We start from the raw sequence: 19,409 nt of genomic DNA, 5'->3' as shown, positions 1-19,409 counted from the left end.
ATGTTGAAACAATCAGGAAGTAATTCGTCTGTTTGAGAAAGGCGTTTCTTATTTCAACGAGAACGAACGCCATTTTTCTATATATCAGAGTGCATTGATGTTTACCGACCAACTGACCTTCGTAAAACGAGTATGCGGGGCAAAAACGAAGCGGTACTTTCGTTGAAAAAACGAAGTCTCGCTAATGTAGTTTATAGCTAGGATTGTGTGATATCATGTGCTAAATACGTACGAATTAAGGAAAGCAAGTGAGTAACAAATGGCAGCAAGAACATTTTTTGAGTCTTCTGCTCTTGATGGATGTGGAAGTAATTGATTAAGTATCGATTGATGTCTGTAATCGACTGCAAGCGGTAAACAGCTGGTAATGAGTTGGCTTTCCGGGATGGTGTGAAGTCCAATTTAGCAACAGAGGCTGCCTGTTAGATAGGAGCTATCAAGATAGTCCCTAGATCAAAGATCGATAGTACAAGGTTTTTTACATTGTTTGCGAATCGAATGGACATCTAAATTAGAGTCTGACAAGGGTGGTTAGTATTTATGTATCAGTAAACACGCAACCGTTAGCCGTGTACTTACCAAAACCATGGTGCATGGTATAACTACTACCGCAAAGAACGTTTAGGTCAAATTTAGCAATTACAAAGCAAAGAACTTTCGTTAGACCACTGGCCAACTAGCCAAGGAAACCGTCTCAGTAAAAGAGCAAAAACAGGCCTTGCTTGAACTACTGTATAAAGTAAAATTACACAGCAGCGTAGTATGTCATCGCGCGTATCTGCGCGCAGTCAGTGGTACTATAAGATCTACTTAAGCTTAAGTTCAAAGTAAGACACACCAGAACGGTAACCTATGAGATGCAAAACGTTTAAATTATAGTTAGGTTAAAAAAAGTTTAACAACACAAAAAACTGAGAAAATTGATAGTAGAATCACTGGAAGTGTCGGTCTGTCCCGAATACCGTATCCGCGTGAATGGTGCGTAGGTTGTGATGTAGACGATAACTATGGTGAGCAGGACTGAGAATCGCTTAGTGCGAAGGATAGGGCCCCGGTAAATAGGGATGCTGCTTCAGTTTAAGGCAGCTTTTGACCTATCCAGGATATATGGATTTACTGGTGTATGCTCAATCAAATATCGCATACATATTATAGACGTATTTATTGCTATACAAATGGTTATTATCAACAAAGATAATACCAAAAACCAAGCCTATACTAAAGATCCATCGTTGACTGTTGTGTGTACTCAGGAGCGTCCTATTTTAAGTACAGGAAGTATCAGCCGGGATTAAAGGTAAGTCTGTGGGTTTTTACCGTTCCCTTAGCTACATCGACCACATTGGAGCGAAGCTAGGGCATAAAATAAGATATCGTCGTTAATCAACTACGAATCGTATCGTCGCTTTAGGCCGTGTTGTCCTCAGGCTTTTTTCGGCAACAGCAACAGCCTTCTCTCTTACGGCCTAACAATGACCTAGTCCGGGCAACAAAGCTCCTGACAAAAGCAAATGCCGGAATAAACAACAAGAACTGGCTGCTCTGTAACTGTTCTGTGGAAAAAATGTGCACTATGGGAGGATATGCCTTGATATTATTATTATTATGTGTGAGTATATAAGGCAACTACAAGATATAAATATGATATGAACATATTCAATTGTCGTTATCTGTGTATATAAGTACAAAATAATGTCTGTTGTTTTAATGATAATTCTCTTAGAGGGTAATTACCATAAGAACAATGGGAAATCATAAAACATACCTGAAGTTATACATTTTAATCACTTGAGTTACTCGTTACTAGCTTGCTAAGCAAAAGTAAGTTTTGTAAATATACTATAGTGAAAAACAGACGAGAGGAGTTATTAGTAACTCCTAAAAACGAAATAGCTCAAGCTATGACACTTATCCCCTTAATGGAATAATTAAAAATTTTTTACTTGTAGGCCAATACAGTCGCTCTGAAAATATTGGTCACCTTACACAGATCACAGAATGCCATCTTGCTCTTTTTGCGTAGCAAAGAGTTTGGAAACACTCGAATAAAAAGAGAATCGCTAAGACACCGTTGTTAAGGCATAATTTGAACTTTTCATATCGCTGCCGGGTCTCAAAGTTATCATCGTAGTACTGGTTAGTCCATCCCAACCTAATTAACATTAACGTAACGTTTCGGCCGGCAGCACAAAAGAGCTGTTCAGCAAATACCTAATGATTGAAACCTTGATGTATTTAGGAAGAAATCTAGGTTTGCCAGAAGTGTACGTCCGAAGATATGCTTTACTTGAAAACATATGAAGGTGGCATGTTTTTGGCGTTATCGTCCTCTAACTGTCGTGAATTTGAGTTAATGATAGAATGCACACAACGTTTGTTGTTTCTGGTTAGTCGCGTAGACGTTTCTCAGTTCCACTATATGAGTAGTTTTATAGTTACATTTGAGCTCAACAAAAATACACCCAATCAATGGTGGAATAGTGGATTATGATCACAAACAACCCACTTGGATTTTCTATGTAAACAACTCATTCCACCATATACAGCATCATAGAATGTTATCGATTTAATTACAGCCCTTACAAACTCTTGACAACGCACAAATCGTTACTATCTTGCTTATGATCGTGATTCTCATTCTCAACAGCTTCTCGACATTACCTTAGCTACTACTCAATTGGCGTTTCTCCATCGCTTTGTACCAATCAAATTCAACTTCAAAAACCTCACTCACCCTTTCCAGCTCGTTACGTCTCACATTCACGTGTGATTCGCTATCCTTCAATGAAAAACGGTGTAAGCAAACATCCAACGATCGAGCGGTCAATTAATGGAGAGCTTTGACAACGAAAAACTAATCGAGGGATTTTTGTGACCCGTCTCCGCTGCCACATACCGTGAATACGACGCATGAACGTTCCTCCGTTTCCCAGCCGTCTCTTTCCTACCGCTCGCGATGCGCAGTACCAACTTGCTGCACCATTAAATTTCTACCAGGTGTAGAGGCTATGACATCAATAATAGTCGTAGTAAAACTAGAACGCATATCGGGTTCATACTTATTAGAACTATTGTATTATCCGGTGTTGCGTTGGCAAGCAGCCAATGAATCACCGGCGACAGTTCTCGATCACAAACCTATGCTAAATTACACTATAACGCAAACGTGGACAGCTCGCAATGCTTGTGCGCAAGGAGCTGTGATCTATTTCTGCCGAAACCAGTTTGGTGAGTGACATGTGACACGGTGATGAAGGGCTTAGGCACTGGCGTGAAACTTAGGCGTTTTTAGACCGCGAAGTGAGAGCCGCAGAGCGGTGATCAGCTCGAGTAAGAAGTTGCCTATATGGAAGGAAGAACGGGCAGGTCAGAGGTATCTAGAAGAGATAAAGTTGCGTAAAGGTAAATGTCGGTCGATACGTGAACAAAGTGCAGAAATACGCAGCTCCCACCAACTAATCCCAACGAATCCCGACAAGCCGGAGCGGTAAAGGTCATGGAAGAAAGTCACTTGCGAAATCATATTGCTCACCACCGTCGTTGTCTCTCTATGTAAAATTGTATATGTAACCAAACAGATCTACGAACAAATTCATACACTGTGAGAATTTGTGAACGCGAACCTTCAAATACACAGCAGCAAAAAAAATTAGTAATTGTATAATAAGACAAAACCAAACAATTACCGTTTACAAAACCAACTATGGAAGTAGTGAAATAAAATATTTTCGGACTGAACTTGGCTTTATCTACCCGAATGGCTTGCGAAGGATATAACAAGATTCGCGTAACAACGCGACATTAATCGAATATATCTAGAAAATGATTGGGTAATTAATTATACGATCTCTAGAACAGATAACCGACAACATGTACGTTAGCGCGCACTGCAGATATGCGTATAACAAGTGCCAAAAACCATACTTCTATGCGTTATCTTCGATATGTAAGCACCAATGATATAGGTCTACCGCTGCGGAAGCCTGGTTATAACCTAGCGTGATCAAAAAAAAGGCAAAAACGAAAAAAAAAAGCTTTCATTTTATTCCAACATGCAATCCGAATGCTAAGCAGTAAAAGATATGTTGCCAAGGAAACAAATTGATCAGTCGTCTTATATAGCTTTGTTTATGATCTCAATTTTATTCTGTTAAACTTTAGGGTTCTCTATCCTAAGCAGAGGGTCGGGAAATTTCACTTCGTGCTGATTTGTCTATTTGTGGTACGTACGAAATATATTTTATAGGATATAGAGTTACCCATACTTTATACTTTGCTCGTTTACTGTACTGGCGAGGTGCCTATAACTATTGACGATAGCAGAAATTGACCGAAGGGACAAAGGCTACCGTTTTATTTCGCACAGGTCATAATTAATGTTATTGTTTTACGCTTTGGCACGAACTTACCGGTTCACAGTAACCGTCCATTGTTTAATTATTTTTACATATATAGCGTAAATATAGCGTAATATGTGCACCAAATACGCACCTTCATAAGCGCATAGTCACCGTACACAGAAAACATTTTCCCCACAGCTGGTTCAGACATCAGCATTGACATATGGCGAGAAGAATGTACTTTTTTTTAAGTACAACTCAGCGAAAAGTAAGACTTGAATGTACTTTTCTGGATTCCACGAAAAAAAGTTACAAGGGCTGCCGATATTTTGTCACCTTGTTAATATGTTGGAGAAATCTTTGCTAGGCTGAATAAGACTCATTTTGGTGATCCTTGAAGCGACATGGAAAAGACATAACTATTTACTTTAGAGGACTTTTAGTTGGGTAATGTGTCTGTCTGCTAATCTTAGGCACACATTCTGGTCTAGGGTCAAACCCGGGCACAGATAAATAGACTTCGTTTCGTGCTGACGGTTGTCTGATGGAATGCCTAACGGGGACACCGGACGTAAAACTGGAAACAGAAGGGACTATAGCTGAAAAGTAGCTTGAAACACAATACGACCACCGAATATCTACCAGAGTTATAAGGCCTATATAGGACTCTACATATTCACTAGGGTTTAACAGTTCAGCATGTGACTCAAATGTTAATGCGTACGGCCACAAACCACTTGTGTGATTCGTCCTACCCATATAGCACCCGACCTTGAAATTGTATATTTCTTTCGCTTCATATTCGTTTTACAATGCATCTTTTTATACAACCAGTTTTCCCATTCGCTGCCATTTGTATAGCTTCCTCTGTAGGATGTACAAGCCATCGGCCACAGGCAACTCACCCTTGGGCCGTTTTTTTGAAACAATTGTTTGGCTAGCTTAAATCTGCACCAAACAACATCATTATCTCGGTTCGTCCCTGTAAATCTTCAAATTAGACGCGGAAAGCTAAACTTGCTTCATCTTATAAACTCGACTCGCCTCTGTCCACAAACGGACATTTTTCTACAAAGCATCTCCTAGCATGATGCATTTTCTTGCAGCTGAACAGTCCATCCGAGCGACGCTCTCAGCATGTGGCGACCGATTATCGGGGAGCTTTCTATAGAGGGATGTTGCACATCGTCCTGCATCATATGTTTTCTGTTTTTTATGGTTACCGTCCAGTACTTGAGCCGTTAGGCATTACCGATCCTCTAAACGGGTATTGTAATTCTCCGCGCAAGGAAACCTTCAAATTGATTTCAATGACTCCCCACAATGGAATAGCTGACAAAGCAAATCTATGTCTTCGTTTGCTTTAATGGAATAGTCACAGCGAAACCTCGGAAGCGGCTGGTTTCACGGCTGGCAACGTACTGCCAACCGATTAGCGACCAATAATTAAGTTTGTCGTATATTCACTTAGTCTTATTACAAAGCAAGCCTGTTGACATAATTCCTTCGTGTTAATATGCAATGGGAATATACGAGACGACGCTCATTGTAGCGATCCGCATCTCTGCTCTTTACGCTTTGCCTCGATACGGTGGCTTGGATAGCAACCCAATACTTAACCCAGGATAGGGTGCCATTTGCTAAATTTTGCCATAATGATAACTTCGCCATAATGATAATATAAGGAAGGAATGTATTGCGGTAGAACCTGATCACCACCTGAAATCAGCAAATGATGCGATAAAGCTATCGAGTTCCATCAAAACAATGCGCTATATGAGGATAACTGACTGCAACCCACTGCTAATTTCCGTCCTGTGTCTGTCAGACAGCCGACAGTCATCGCTGCAACCATTGAAAACAATCGTTTACGCGCTACGCTCGGCGTGGGTGGTAGCGCGTTGCGTTTTAGGGTTGTCTTTTGATAACTTTTGCGGTCGATTGCATTTCCCTTCACACAATGGTGTAAAAGGTTAAGTATATGGCTGAAAGAATGTTGCTTCCACCTTCAAGGTATTCAGGGCATTCTGACCTTCAAGGGTAGTTACAACACACACAAAGTATGCGCGCAAATGAGCGACATTCGATGTGTGTTTTTCAGAAAACATAACTGCAAATACATATCACGAGCTTGGCAGTACTCCGTAAATCCTTCAAAAGACATATTTTTATTATATAAGGTATGTCTTTTGATTTTGAAGGTCATTACATTATATTCGTTCGAACTAATATGTTCATTCGAGAACGAGTTGGAAAATTTAAATCTAAATATAGCAACGTTACTGAATATGATAGAGCCATTAGGCTGTTAAGAAAAATAACAGTGCTCAGAAAACACTCAGCTTCGTGTACAGGTCTGTCGCTATACACTGAGCATTGCAAACCTTACCTACACAATTCCGATATAATAGGTTAGAATCGAGTCTTTACATTAGCTCAAAAAAAAATATATGTATATATATATATCTCAAGACTTACAGATACTTTTTAATAAGATTATGGACTTCTTAGAAAAAGAAAAGCGTGAAGTTAGCCCAACAACGCAGTCCCGTAAATGTAGAGAATAAACAAAAACCATCTGGCTCACGAAAAAATGCAAACACAAGTCGTCTGCCTATACGCGTACAACTATATCGCGCAGATTATATATATAAAATATATACACTGACCGGGCATCTTTATATGCGCGAAATATGCATACCGAAGCTAGCCTATATCATATCAACAACTGTTAAAAATACGTGGTTTTATTTTAAGCGGTACCCGACCTGAAACAGGCACCACGAGAACAGACAAGCATACGCCTCTAACGGAAGAGTTAACAATGGACTTCGCTTCTGCATTTGCAAGCTGCAACTCAACACCAGACAACGAATTTGATAAGGCTCCGGGCTGTGTAGTCATGTAGAAATGGCCAACGGCCGCAATAAAGATGGTCAACAGTCTCGCAAGCTCTACAAGCATCTGTCAACACAATACTCGGTCGAGTGACTGACCACGTAACGCCGCAAATATCATAGGATAGCCTTGCCTGCGAAACCGTGGATATTTGTGTAACGTTCCTGTACGTGTATGGCGTGTCACCGCTCGACGAAAGCCATACCTAGACAAAGAACTCCACCCAAATTAATTGGATTGCCCGTACAAGGCAGCTTGGTAATGAGTCAATCGTGTACACGAAGCGGCTTTAAGATACACGATCGTGTATAGCTTTCATAATTAAAATGCATTGACACAATCAAAAAAACTTTTCACCATTACTACCATAAATAAATTTAAACAAATAAATGCAAGCGAAACCTAAATCATTTTTTAAACATTCTAATCCTAACTCATACGAGCATGCTGTTTACAGTACAATACAATACGACCACTCCAACAGAAATACTCCATTGCACGTTAAAGACTCAACCTGATCAGGCATTTTGGGATCCGCTAGTCCGCCAATACGTCTACAACGTAGCGTGACTGTCAGCACTTTGCCCTAAATCGGTCTTCCGATTCCATTCTAATCCGATCTCCTAGTTCATAGCAGACAGAGGAACGAACGTCGAACGGCGACCTATTTATTGCTCGACGATAAGCGGTGGCAGGCGTGTGTTGGGGCATTATAAGAGATGATTACTTACTTTTAGCCGAGCTTATGGACGTTTAAGTAGACTCGTAACACCAAAACAACCACTACGACCGCGCACCAACCACATGCGCTACAGCAAAAGTGATTTTCTTCCCTTATCGTTGAGACAGAGTAAACCTCAATGCGTAAAACCTTTCTGGAACGTTAATAATAATAAATGATGGTCGAAGAAAAATAGAGAAAAGAGGTTCTTGGCTGTCTTCTACAATAGATCCGACACAGCTAGCCTTGTTGATGTTGTAACTTTGTTGACCAGTTCCGAGGTGCCCACGCTAGATTTTGCTTTGACCACATATCCCTCCCCTCTCGGTGGATTCCGCTCTTATCATCTTTCCGTGTTCGTGATAGTGGTCATGAAACTGCGTGACCACGTTGAACCGACAAACTCTCCGCATAAACCGTTAACTGCGTTTCATTGACTCGGAAGCGACATTCGGCTATTTCTTGCCTCTTCCGAAAACAGGGCTTGGCAGACGTTCTTGTGCACAGTAATATAAACAGTTGGCTTGACTATTTTGAAAGCTCTATGCTATGTTATTCCTAGTGCTACGGAGAAAGCGCTGTTTCCCTTCTGTACTTTGAACGATCGCACAGCTAATCTCGTACTGCTACTGTACCGCTACTAGTTTTTTTGTCGTAGAAGCAAACAGCAAAGTGATGGTGTTAGACATGCTAAAAGTTGGCCATGTATTAGTGAAATTTGTAATGGGCTAACGACCTAAAAATAAGTTTGTTTAGGTATTGAACGTAATAATGGTTTTATAGGCTAAGCTTCAGTCTGTGCTATGTTACGAATGACAATTACGCCGGAGAAAAGCTATGTTTGGTATCCTGGAATCAAAGTCATCTGCTGTTTTCATACGCCAGCATTCACTCACTTATCTATCAGCAAGCATTAGTCTACCTATTACAGGTCGAAAGCTTTGCTTGAACAACGCAACACGTTTTCTGAAAAATGTTGTATATATATAAATGAAGATGCACGTATACAGATTTATAGCTTGTGTCTACGCTTCTGACGTCTTCTCCTTTCTCTACGTTTTTCTATGTATGCTACTGCTTTTATCTAATTTTAGCATAGGTAAGCCAGATACCCACGCAAATACTTCGACCTGAAGCAGGCCAGTGGCGTCCACAAAAACCTAAAAACACAAGAACTAACATCAACAACAGCCAGTGCGTTGTACAGGAGCATAATGTCAGCTCTGCACGAACTAAAAATATCGGAAATCATCAAAAGACGGAGATAACCGCTTTGAAGCTTCATTCATGTAAAGTGATTGTAGCCAGCGACAATAATAAGATGAAAAGGCATTCATATGCCTCGTGCACCTTCTGCAATGGGAAACATGACACAAAATACAATAAGTTTGATTAATTGTTCGAATTGATAAGGACAGAGTCCACAAATATGACGAAGACAAAGAATCTTACCAAAAGTCGATTCGAAATATCAAATAGTTTTTTTTTTAAATCCTTTGACCCAAGCTGTTTGCTTGCTGCTATCTACAATTTGTGAGCGATTCGCTTCGTTCAAAGGGTTTTTCTTCGCCATCAATAGCCCGCTTTCGCTGAACACCGTTGCAGCAACAGTAAGTTCTCGTGTCAGATCGTTGTACCTGTGTTGTCGCTATAGCTAGCCTCACCGACATAGCTGCCTTGGTCGCATAGAGCTTCCTCGTAGAACATTCCGCATACTACGCAATTCGAACCTGGTCGTTGTCGCCAACGCGCCGTCGTCTGATCATTGCGCAAATATCTCTTTCCAGTGAGCCATGGGTATCGACACAGGTATAACCATTTGTTCGCGTCTTTGCGGAGGTGACTCTTTCGGTTGGCCGGTCAGTTTTTTATCGGTGGGCATCGGATGCGGCTTGGGCTGACCAACGCGTTGCATAGAATGTTTCTTTGCAGAACATTGTTGATTCCATTGAGTTCTGCTCGAAGCGTTGCACTCGCAAAGCGGCCAGCCAAGCGGTTTACCGCATTCAGCTAAACATTTTGGCAAACGAACGTCGCACGAAAGACAAGATTGAACGGAAAACAGCTCGGGTGAACCAGTGAAGGGCATACGTAGTAAAAAAATAGGCAAGAAACAAGCAAATTGAATTTATCGCGTCCGGTCATTACGCAGGTAGCCGACTATCAAAAATATATTCGAATTCGTGCAAGTTGATAACTATACAGGAAGATTAAGGCGCATGTTTATAGGGAATTTGAGGTCAATCTAGCCCGCGTTAACAGCCAGAAATTTCTTTGTGGAGGTTGGAATCAGCACATGTACAGAGTTGATATAGACGAACTTTCTCTGTGTGACAAACCTTTGACTAACCCACGCAGCCATTTAAATCTTGAAACCTTTAAAACTTGTGGGAAACATTTTTCGATATCAAACTTAGAGTACCCGCAAGTTATAGATTATAAATCAAACGCCAGATCTTCACGCGCATTTTAAATATCTCAGTAACCCTTTCAACCGCCAGCCAGTCCATCCAATGAATGTTACACATTAAATCATACCATTGACTCTAGCATAAGGCTGTCTCGTAAAAGTTATCAAAAAATTGAATACCTATACGCCGTGCAATATTGCTCTATCCACTGGTCTACAGTGTATAAAGCACGTTTCGATGAAGTTTCTGGGAAGCCCTGTTGTATCACGTATCTAGCTTCATCTGAAAGGCACCTTCCAGCCTAAAAACACGTGACTAGGCACACTTCCTTTCACACGTTGCGGATATTCGATAAACGCATATATGCTTGTCTACACACAGTCTATTGGATTGTTTTCGCTTATTTTATAGCACCTACTATTACTCTGGCACAGGTCGCGTAAACGTATCCGCTCGCATTATACCATTGCCATCGTAAACTGGAACAGTGTGCATCTGACCGTTGAAAAGTATATCTTATTGCTAGAAACAATTGGTATCAAATATTGATTGGGGGTACAGTATTCAAATGCAAATTGGTAGGCACTTCTAAAACGCATATTGAGATGTATCGAATATTTTTGAGAAATCATATCCAGCCAAAGACTATGTATGTGGAACATGGCCTTGCAGATTTAATTACAGTTGCAATTTTGGTACGACGGCATATCATCTATATTGGTACTTTGGGATTAGAAAGGAGTTTTTTTAGTGACAGTCGCTACAAACAAAATAGTCATATTTGTTGTTTCATCTACCGCATTTGCTTCGGCATCTAATACGGAAACCATACCCCGAGAATCCCAAGAATAGCACCTTCACTAGTCGATTGCTGGTGAAGCTTTGCTCCAAGCACTCCTCCAGCATTTTGCTGCCATATCAACATGGTCCTTCCGAATAGTTAAATTAAACAGACAGCCTTACTGCTGACCTGTAATACGCGAAAAAATGTTTTGTGAAACGACATAACTTAGTAGTACAAGCAATGTAAATAGTAATTATATTTACTAATCAAGTTATAACTAATGCTTATACTAACTAAAAGTCATTTAGTAATAGTAGTTGAAAAAATCAACAGTAATCACATTATGGTCATAGATATGTTACATATACTGAACCACTACAAATCCTACATTCGTGTGATGCATCAATCCGAGCAAGTTACCTCAACCCAAAATTGACTATTACGCAGTGTAGTACATTTTATAATTGAGTCTACTAATATATCGAAAGCACTGCTATGCATTACGACAAATTTAAGATATCGTCAATATTTTTACACTTACAAAGCGTTACATGAGTTCTTTTAGTAATCAACAAAAGAAGAAGTGTGTGCTATTGCTTCAACAAAATGGTCCGTTTCTATATAATCCCATACAGCAAAAATATGTCCGCCAAAATAGCGCCAGCCAGCCAACCAAAATTCTGTAGTCGCTTATCGGCCTGTTGATCGCTGGCTAGACAAACAAGAGTGGCGACTTTAAGCGATGGCATCACAATCGTACGTCTCGTCGTTATATGCCGGCAAATACTTAAAACGCCACTCAACAACCAGTGATACAACTGTTTAGATAATTGATTTAGAGCTAACAAGAAGAAGATTCGTGGACAACGCTACTGCTTATCGCACAGTCACAGCGAATAATCAAGCAGGCATTGAGTATTACGGCGTCATCATCAGCAACCCATTGTTGACAACCATCTTAATAGTGACTCATAGCTTTTATCTCGACTAAAGGAGTTCTTGCGAGCGATTTTCATTGCTTGCTTATATTAAAGTGCAGGCTGTTGACCTTCGATAACAACACAATGGCCGCCGCATTAAAACAAAAGCTTGTTCACGTGTTCACAAATATTCGGCAAAATACAAGTCAACAATATATAATATACAATATAATTAATGGATATGTCTTTGTACACTTTTACAACTTATTAACGTCGCATTACTCTTGGGAGTCATAAGTTATTGTCAAGCAAAATGATATGAGTTGCAGTCTTGTGCAGAAGAATCTGGTTACTAGTTATCTGTGCATACTTCCGCTAATTTGCTTTCTACATAAGTATGGATGGGGTGAAGTTTGGTACAAACGTCCCTTCAAGGCTAGCTTAATACAAAATAACAGGATGACTGCTGTCTTGGTGCCAAAAAAATGATGGCTATATGACATAAATACAGTTAGTCGTGTTGGGTAGAAATGGGTAGCATGCAGTACGCGGCTTGCTTTTATAAGTTCGACTGATATTCTTCCGTTGGGACTCGAGTAAACCCAAGCCTAGGCTATTGGACAAATCCCCCAAGTTAATCAATTTGGTCAACCCGCATAACGAAACAGGCTATCGTCGTTCCGACGGCGATAATAATTTCTGTTTCGGTAAAATTTAACGACTCCTAGATATTAAAATAAAATGTAGTCAACAACTTTTCAGTGTTTCAATTAAAATCTAAATCACGAACTGATTGATGAGCTGAACTCCGATGTAGACAATGATGTAACGTTGACGGTGATAAATGTATCACTACACAATGATTTTTCACATATAAATGTTCCACATAATTGGTGTTTTCCGGTCGAAAAATTTCTTTGTGGCGCCGGAGCAAATTATCACACCGAAAAAACTTGATTTCCTTTGCCGTGCCACCGGCGATGTATCACTTAAAACAATCACAATTTCAATAATGAACCGTTATTATTACATTAACAACAGCTGATTGAGTAGAGCTGACAGCGCACAGCCAATTCTGGATGATTGCCGATGCGTAAGTTATTATCAACCGATAGTGATTGACAAAAACAAAGTAATTATACCACAAATTAACGTGCGAAACACAGCCATCGAGTACGACATCGTCTTTAATTTGGCGCCAACAAAATACAATTAATTCCTATATATAATGAGAGTACTAATAATAGTGAATCATAAATAAGCCATTACTAATACCCATAATCGCCGTTCACTACTACAGTTGCGCCTATATATAGTAGTATCACCGCTATGAGCAACATTTCCTAATCTTGAAATTTTTCGATTATAATGATGTACTGTAAAAAAAATTCTCCTTTTTTTCTCCTACTTGAGGTACTAGACGCTAGCTATAATCTACGCACAGACCTGGTCTTCTAGTCCGCCGGCTAGCGAGCTCCACATAATCTGCCCAATAGGTAAGCACTCGCGAATAGGTTGTACAAGAATGTTCGAGAACTCAAAAGCGGATCCCTTTTGCTGCTGACAAGTTAAGCACATACGACGTGTCTTACCAGCCAACACGACAGCCTTTGGCTCCCTGATGCTTCGCGCAAGAACCGTTGTTTCTTCTCCTGGTTAGACTTCCTATTATTTTTCCTCGTCGTTAGTGTCCAAAAAGAGTGCAATAAACAGTATCAAGCCACGCGCGTGTGTATCCGCTGCTAGTTCGCGGCAAACTGAAACACGGATGTCGCGACAACAGGCGCTGTTTGATCCTCACTGGCAATCTATCTGCATCTCTGTATGGTTCGTATGTATGTGTTCCTCTATCTGTGTTTGTATATCGGCTTGTATCACACGTCTCGTTGACTCACCGCCGTACCCGGCCAAAAACGACGCAAAGCTCGTCACCGTGATGCTGCTACTGCTGCTGGCGCCTCCGCCAGCGAGGGTAGTCCCTTCTCACACTGTTAATGTGTTCCATCTTCCAGCCTCTGGTAGAGCCCCTGCCATTGAGTAGCCAGCTAAACAGCCAACTCGGACAAGCGTATTACTGCTGCTCTACGCCCGTGGCACCGTGAGCCTATATACCGGCAATAGCGCGCAGCCAATTTAGTCGAGAAGAAAGTGCGCAGTTAGTCGGTCGGGGTCTTTACCCAGGCTGTTATGCTCCGGGCGCTACTGCTAGTGCTGGCGCCACCGTTCGTTTTATTTGCAGCTGACTGCTATGTGGGCTTTGTTTACAGAGGGCGCTGCGGACGAAGACAGCAGCGACGGAACTAATTGAAAGACCTCACATTAGCAATTGTGAGCCGAAATCGACCATAAGCCACCAGCGGTTAGTAGCCAGTTATCGAGACCGCGAACGGCCGGCGCCAGGATGCCGCCACTTACCGTAGTGGTCGCTGGCAGACCGATACAGGTCATCTACGGAGCAGTATAAAAGAAACGTGAGTGTTCTTTAGCTCCGGCACCACACGGCTTTATCGTGATAGAAAGCCGACGCTGAGTATCACTACGTGCGAAATAGCAACTGCAGGGATGGGGCGGGTCAACAAACAACGAGTCGCTCACCCTTCCCACCGAGTCACTCGCAAACTGGTAAAATGACAGAACGAAAGAGACGTGCTAGGGTCGACATGTGTCAGCTCGGTAGTACGTGAAAAGCGCTCTTTTTGGGAGCGAGGAAGGAAGAATGAAAACAAGCGGCATTCATGAATAACAAAAAGGACAAACTTGCCGGTTATAACCGGCTGAAAAATTTCGTTTTGAACTGCCGCAAACTGAGCCTCTAGAAGAGAAGTCAGTGAGGCGGGTATGAGCGACGGAACCACTAGGCGGCGCCTAACAGCGACACACGGTGGCCAGCAGTTTCCAACAAATGTAAATAGATTGAGGCGTGTTATTCGTAGCTTGACGTATATCGTCCGTATCGGTTACTTTTTTTTTTAAGTGGCAATCATATTTCTTACGGAGAGAAAAGTACGGGACAAATAGGGGAGAGCTTGGCTGGGCTGGGTGGTTGTGTGTTTCGCTCCATGTAAGTTTTGCAGCAAATGCGACGACTATATGCAACTGCCAACCGGCGTTGGTTAAAACCCAACGGTGAAAGTATTGCTGGGTCGGAAGTGATTGCAAGGCATTTCGGCCTGTCGGGTAGAATAATTGTTTGTTTCGTGAATGGTTTGGCGTGTGTGAACACCAAAAGAAAACATTTACGGGAAGATGTATTGTGGCGGTTACTTATTTTTTCACCATATAGAGTCTTGCTTGTGCGTAGATATATTATATATATATCGCACAGTTGAAGAACACCGGTGGGTATTTTTTTAAAAAAAACTACTTTGTCTTGGAAAATTCAAGTTGGCCGGAGGTATGCAGAAATGATAAAGTACATGGCATCTTCAAGACTGTCGAGTAACATTACATTAAAAAGATTTCAAACTGCTATCTAGATTAGCTTGGGAAGATGGCGTTTCACTAAGCGCGTACTCTGTTATGTGGCTGCTTCTAAAAAACTTAATTCTACGACTGTTTTCTAAATATCAGTGCATATTGTTGAAAATTTCTCCACACAAATTAAACGCTCTTTGTCCATAGAACAGTAATGTCATTTCAAAAATATTCTTTATGTATAGTTTGTTCTTTATTTATAGTGCAAAGATGTTCCCATAAAAATAAAAGCGTTCCGTAAGAACACTTCTATAATAGTATAGAAAGAAAGTAAAGAACCTAAAATCTTAGCACAGCGAAATGCATGTGGTAAAGTGATTATATTTTTATCTATATTAAACACAAAAACGCGAATTTAATACTGAAGTTCAACATTCACTGTCGTTGAAATGCGATTGCTAACGCTTTAAGAAAGATAACGACATACTATAACGAAACCTAATATATAGCATCCTTCTACTTCAGATTCTTTGTATTTACAGCCTTAACATTATTTTCAAGACAAGCAATGTTAAACAACGCTAACGAAGCTTCTTTCAGAGACGATTGAAAGTCAGCCGGGCGCTAATTTTTTATTACTACTAAAAACATGATTTCGATTAAAAACATATAAGGCACTCGGTATTAATCCACGTGGGCAACCTAATTATGGAACTTATAGGTGAAAATATCCATATTACCCAAAACTGAGCGGAATCAAAATTTGCAAAGCTTCACTTTGCATTGGTGCCTATGTAGCTATCGGCAACCAATGCTTTTATTTTCTTGGTCCTTCACGCATACTCTTTCCTTGTATGATCACAGTTAATAACGCTTTGCTTTCGTTTTATGACTATTGATACACCTATTGTTTTGTGGACTAGAAGGTGTAGAAGGTAGTTTGACGGCAAAGGGAGGCCAAATGAATGCTGTAGGGACGGCAAGCCTATACACTGACGAAGTCGCTAGATCGAGAGCAAAAGAACTTCATGCCAGGAAAACGCCGAAGACGTACGCCGAAGACGTACGACAACTATGAACGAAAGTGCGAGGACCGCTGAAACATTGTGCCGAACGCATAACCGCACGGAGGACGTACAAGTCCTGCATAGACGCAGCAATCATATGTACTGCAACGAATAAGTTATCTAGCTTTTCTCTAAGGCCTATTGGTATTCAATGAGAAAATTCTGTTACTTCAATTGCTCAAATCTTTGTTGGTATCATTACTTGTGTTAAAACGGTATATACACATTATTATACTGTTTATTTCCCTAAGACCAAAAGCGGTGCAATTTTTTTGCATATGCGCGGGTTTTTAAAAATGGCTTCCACTAAAGAAATAGAAGGACAATAACACATAGATTACGTGACATAATCTGTGCTTAAGAAAGAATTAATTTGGATCTCATGAAAACGGGCTCTCACAAAAGTAAAGCCCACTAAAATAGCGCGTGGTCAGCCCACCCATATTTTACAAATACGCAAGTTAATGGATGAGAAATATTTGGCGTACAGCAAAAAAGTGTATCTAATTGCAAACCCATGTTTTACCCAAACTGCTTTTTTGCTGAATTACGTTATGAGTCTATTTTAGCCCACAACCATATAAACTGAAAAAAATATATCCTATTTAGCTAATATTAAATATTTAAAAGTCCTGTGGAGTATATTTTAATAAAAATGGAAATTTACTTCATAAAACCTTTGTTCTTTAAGCTCAGTATAGCCGTCCAGCTCTGCAAAGAAAATTGCAACAGGTCTCAAACGTTAATTTATCCAGTACTAGTTATGGAACCGGTGAAAAAACTGTGATATAGTGGACGATAGCGGAAGGTCCAGACGAAACGAATGCTATTTAAATTTTGAACCTAAGGCGACATGTTAACTATGACATATTTTTCTATTCTTACCTTATAGCTTACTAATACAAACTATTAGTCAACAGGTTACTGACTTAGCTACTATAAGTAACTTATGCCTTTCTTTTATTGAGAATATTAGGTTTAATTCACAACCCATCATTTGTGAAATTCGTCTATTTCCTCTGGAGAAGGAACTTTTTTTTAAATCGATCATACCATTTTCCAGTCTCGCGAAAGTTACCATATAGTCTCTAACGTACAAAACATCATACTTAAGTTAATGAAGACATGTATTTCATTCATTACCTTAAATATTATTAGGCAGGCAGCTGGCGGAATCAAATATTCAATTCCGTCTGCAAAGGAATTCATTTATAAATATTTATACCGTTGGTTTTCAGTCCGCAGGCCAGCTCCCCGGTAAAATACAGGAACCGTGGTCCCCTCGTTAGATCCTGGATTCATAACTTGCAAAGCATCGTTTCTAGATTCCTGTTTTCAATGCTGTGGTTCGTGACTAATATCATTGAATTAATGTCTCTCCCTCTTAAAACTATCTGAATTAAAATGTTTATGACGGATCCTACCAAATGGTGAACGGTCGACCATCCCTATTGGGCTAGTAAAAGCCGAGATCATGAAGTAGTCATCATTGGAATATTTTACCCGAAATAAACTTCTACTCCTAGGTCTAGCAAACCGATCAAAACTATATTGTTTTCGATTCGAAAATGGTGCGTTCCTGAATAGCGTCCAGCCTAACCGTTTCCTTAATTAACATTTCCTTAATTCACGCTAGTAGCTATTAAAGCCACACGGTTGGTTAATGGTTAACCACTAAAAAAAAACAACATGAAAACACTGGGGCTTTCCTAAAAATGTTTATAACCTTATGACAGCGTATAATGCCAATTTGGACGCTATCTCTTTACACATAAAATCGTGCTTTTACCTGCCTATTTATTATACTAATTTAATAGAACAGAAAGATTTTAGTCTTCGTCACCCACTTCGATGGTCGACTTGCTGAAAACTAGGTCGCTGCAATTGCGCGAGTTCTGAATCTTCCAGTAATATATATATATCAAAGCTGGATGTTGTTAGTATTAAGCGATGCCAATACTAAATGCGTCAACAACACTTCGGTTTCAAACGAGTCTCGTAGCTTTCCTAATTTGCGCGTGTCCTTATTTCCGTATTCGGCTTGGACACTATCCAGCAAAATTTCATCATCGGCGAAGTGTGTTTTCATACATTTTCGGTCTGTATCGTGATGCCTAGTTCCTTGATCTATTTATTATCACTACTAGTGTAACGGTAAAGTCGTTTTTGTCAATAGGATAATGGAAGTGTTTTTCTTTTCTTTTTTGGGCTACTAATATACATACCTAGAAAGTGTCCTAGTACTAGTTCGTAGTAGCAATTGAGGCTTCGTACCTGTTTACCCGTAACTAATATTTATAGCGGCAAAGCTGAGACATTAGCATCAGTGATTTTTATTTTCGATTCGAAGTTAGATGGAAACAAGCGATATATTGTATTTCATAGTTCTAATGTGATACGCGTTCTTATTTGAGTGTTACAATATGCCTTACAGAATGTTCTGCCATATTTGTTCGCTTGTCTTGCAACCTGTTTAGATTAATGTTTTTTTGAATTAAGCGTTCATGTCCTTTGAGGTTTTCACACAATACTCGCTAGGCACTGCTCCAGATGGCTGCTGAAACAAACGCATCTATGCGCAGTTCTTACGTTCGTAGTAGTGGACATTCGTGACGAAATCGTGCGGTTGTGTGCAATTTACATTTTAGTTCCTTGCAAAAGCATTGATTTAGGCTGCGGTCGGTCTCCGTGTGATGTTAGCAATTTAATGCTATTGAAGCAGTTCTCAAAGCTTCAATCGAGGTTACATCATGCTTTATCTCCTCTAACTCTCAATGAATCTTTTAAACTGCAGTAGAAATGGAACTTGAATATATCCCAAACCGCTTTGCGTGAAGCGTAAAGGCTTCCATCG

General features: G+C 40.2%; 3 long non-coding RNA genes across 6 annotated transcripts in view; 2 read left to right on the top strand and 1 right to left on the bottom strand.

Annotated features, from left to right (window-relative positions):
* LOC111260907 (uncharacterized) overlaps positions 1 to 14,309 on the bottom strand; it is a 19,115-nt gene extending 4,806 nt beyond the window's left edge. Inside the window, exon 1 of one of the 4 annotated variants that reach the window (XR_002680613.2) lies at positions 13,521 to 14,309. This is a non-coding gene — a long non-coding RNA (uncharacterized LOC111260907). Of the gene's footprint in view, positions 1 to 2,734; positions 2,875 to 7,969; positions 9,056 to 13,520 lie in introns of those variants that run through there. The other 3 variants (XR_015311259.1, XR_002680617.2, XR_002680618.2) reach the window with 3 other exon arrangements.
* LOC111260909 (uncharacterized) lies at positions 234 to 2,823 on the top strand. Its single transcript, XR_002680625.2, has 3 exons — positions 234 to 1,297; positions 1,412 to 1,609; positions 2,744 to 2,823. It is a non-coding gene; the product is annotated as an uncharacterized LOC111260909 (long non-coding RNA).
* A 244-nt stretch (positions 14,310 to 14,553) lies between the features above and the next one.
* LOC111260908 (uncharacterized) lies at positions 14,554 to 19,123 on the top strand. Its single transcript, XR_015311260.1, has 2 exons — positions 14,554 to 14,978; positions 16,412 to 19,123. It is a non-coding gene; the product is annotated as an uncharacterized LOC111260908 (long non-coding RNA).
* The last annotated feature ends 286 nt before the right edge of the window (positions 19,124 to 19,409 follow it).

Source organism: Varroa jacobsoni, unplaced genomic scaffold (genome assembly GCF_002532875.2).
Source record: "Varroa jacobsoni isolate VJ856 unplaced genomic scaffold, vjacob_1.0 scaffold_489, whole genome shotgun sequence".
NCBI lineage: Eukaryota > Metazoa > Arthropoda > Arachnida > Mesostigmata > Varroidae > Varroa > Varroa jacobsoni.
Note: the sequence above shows the minus strand (reverse complement) of the source record. Positions and strands in the feature narration are given on the sequence as shown.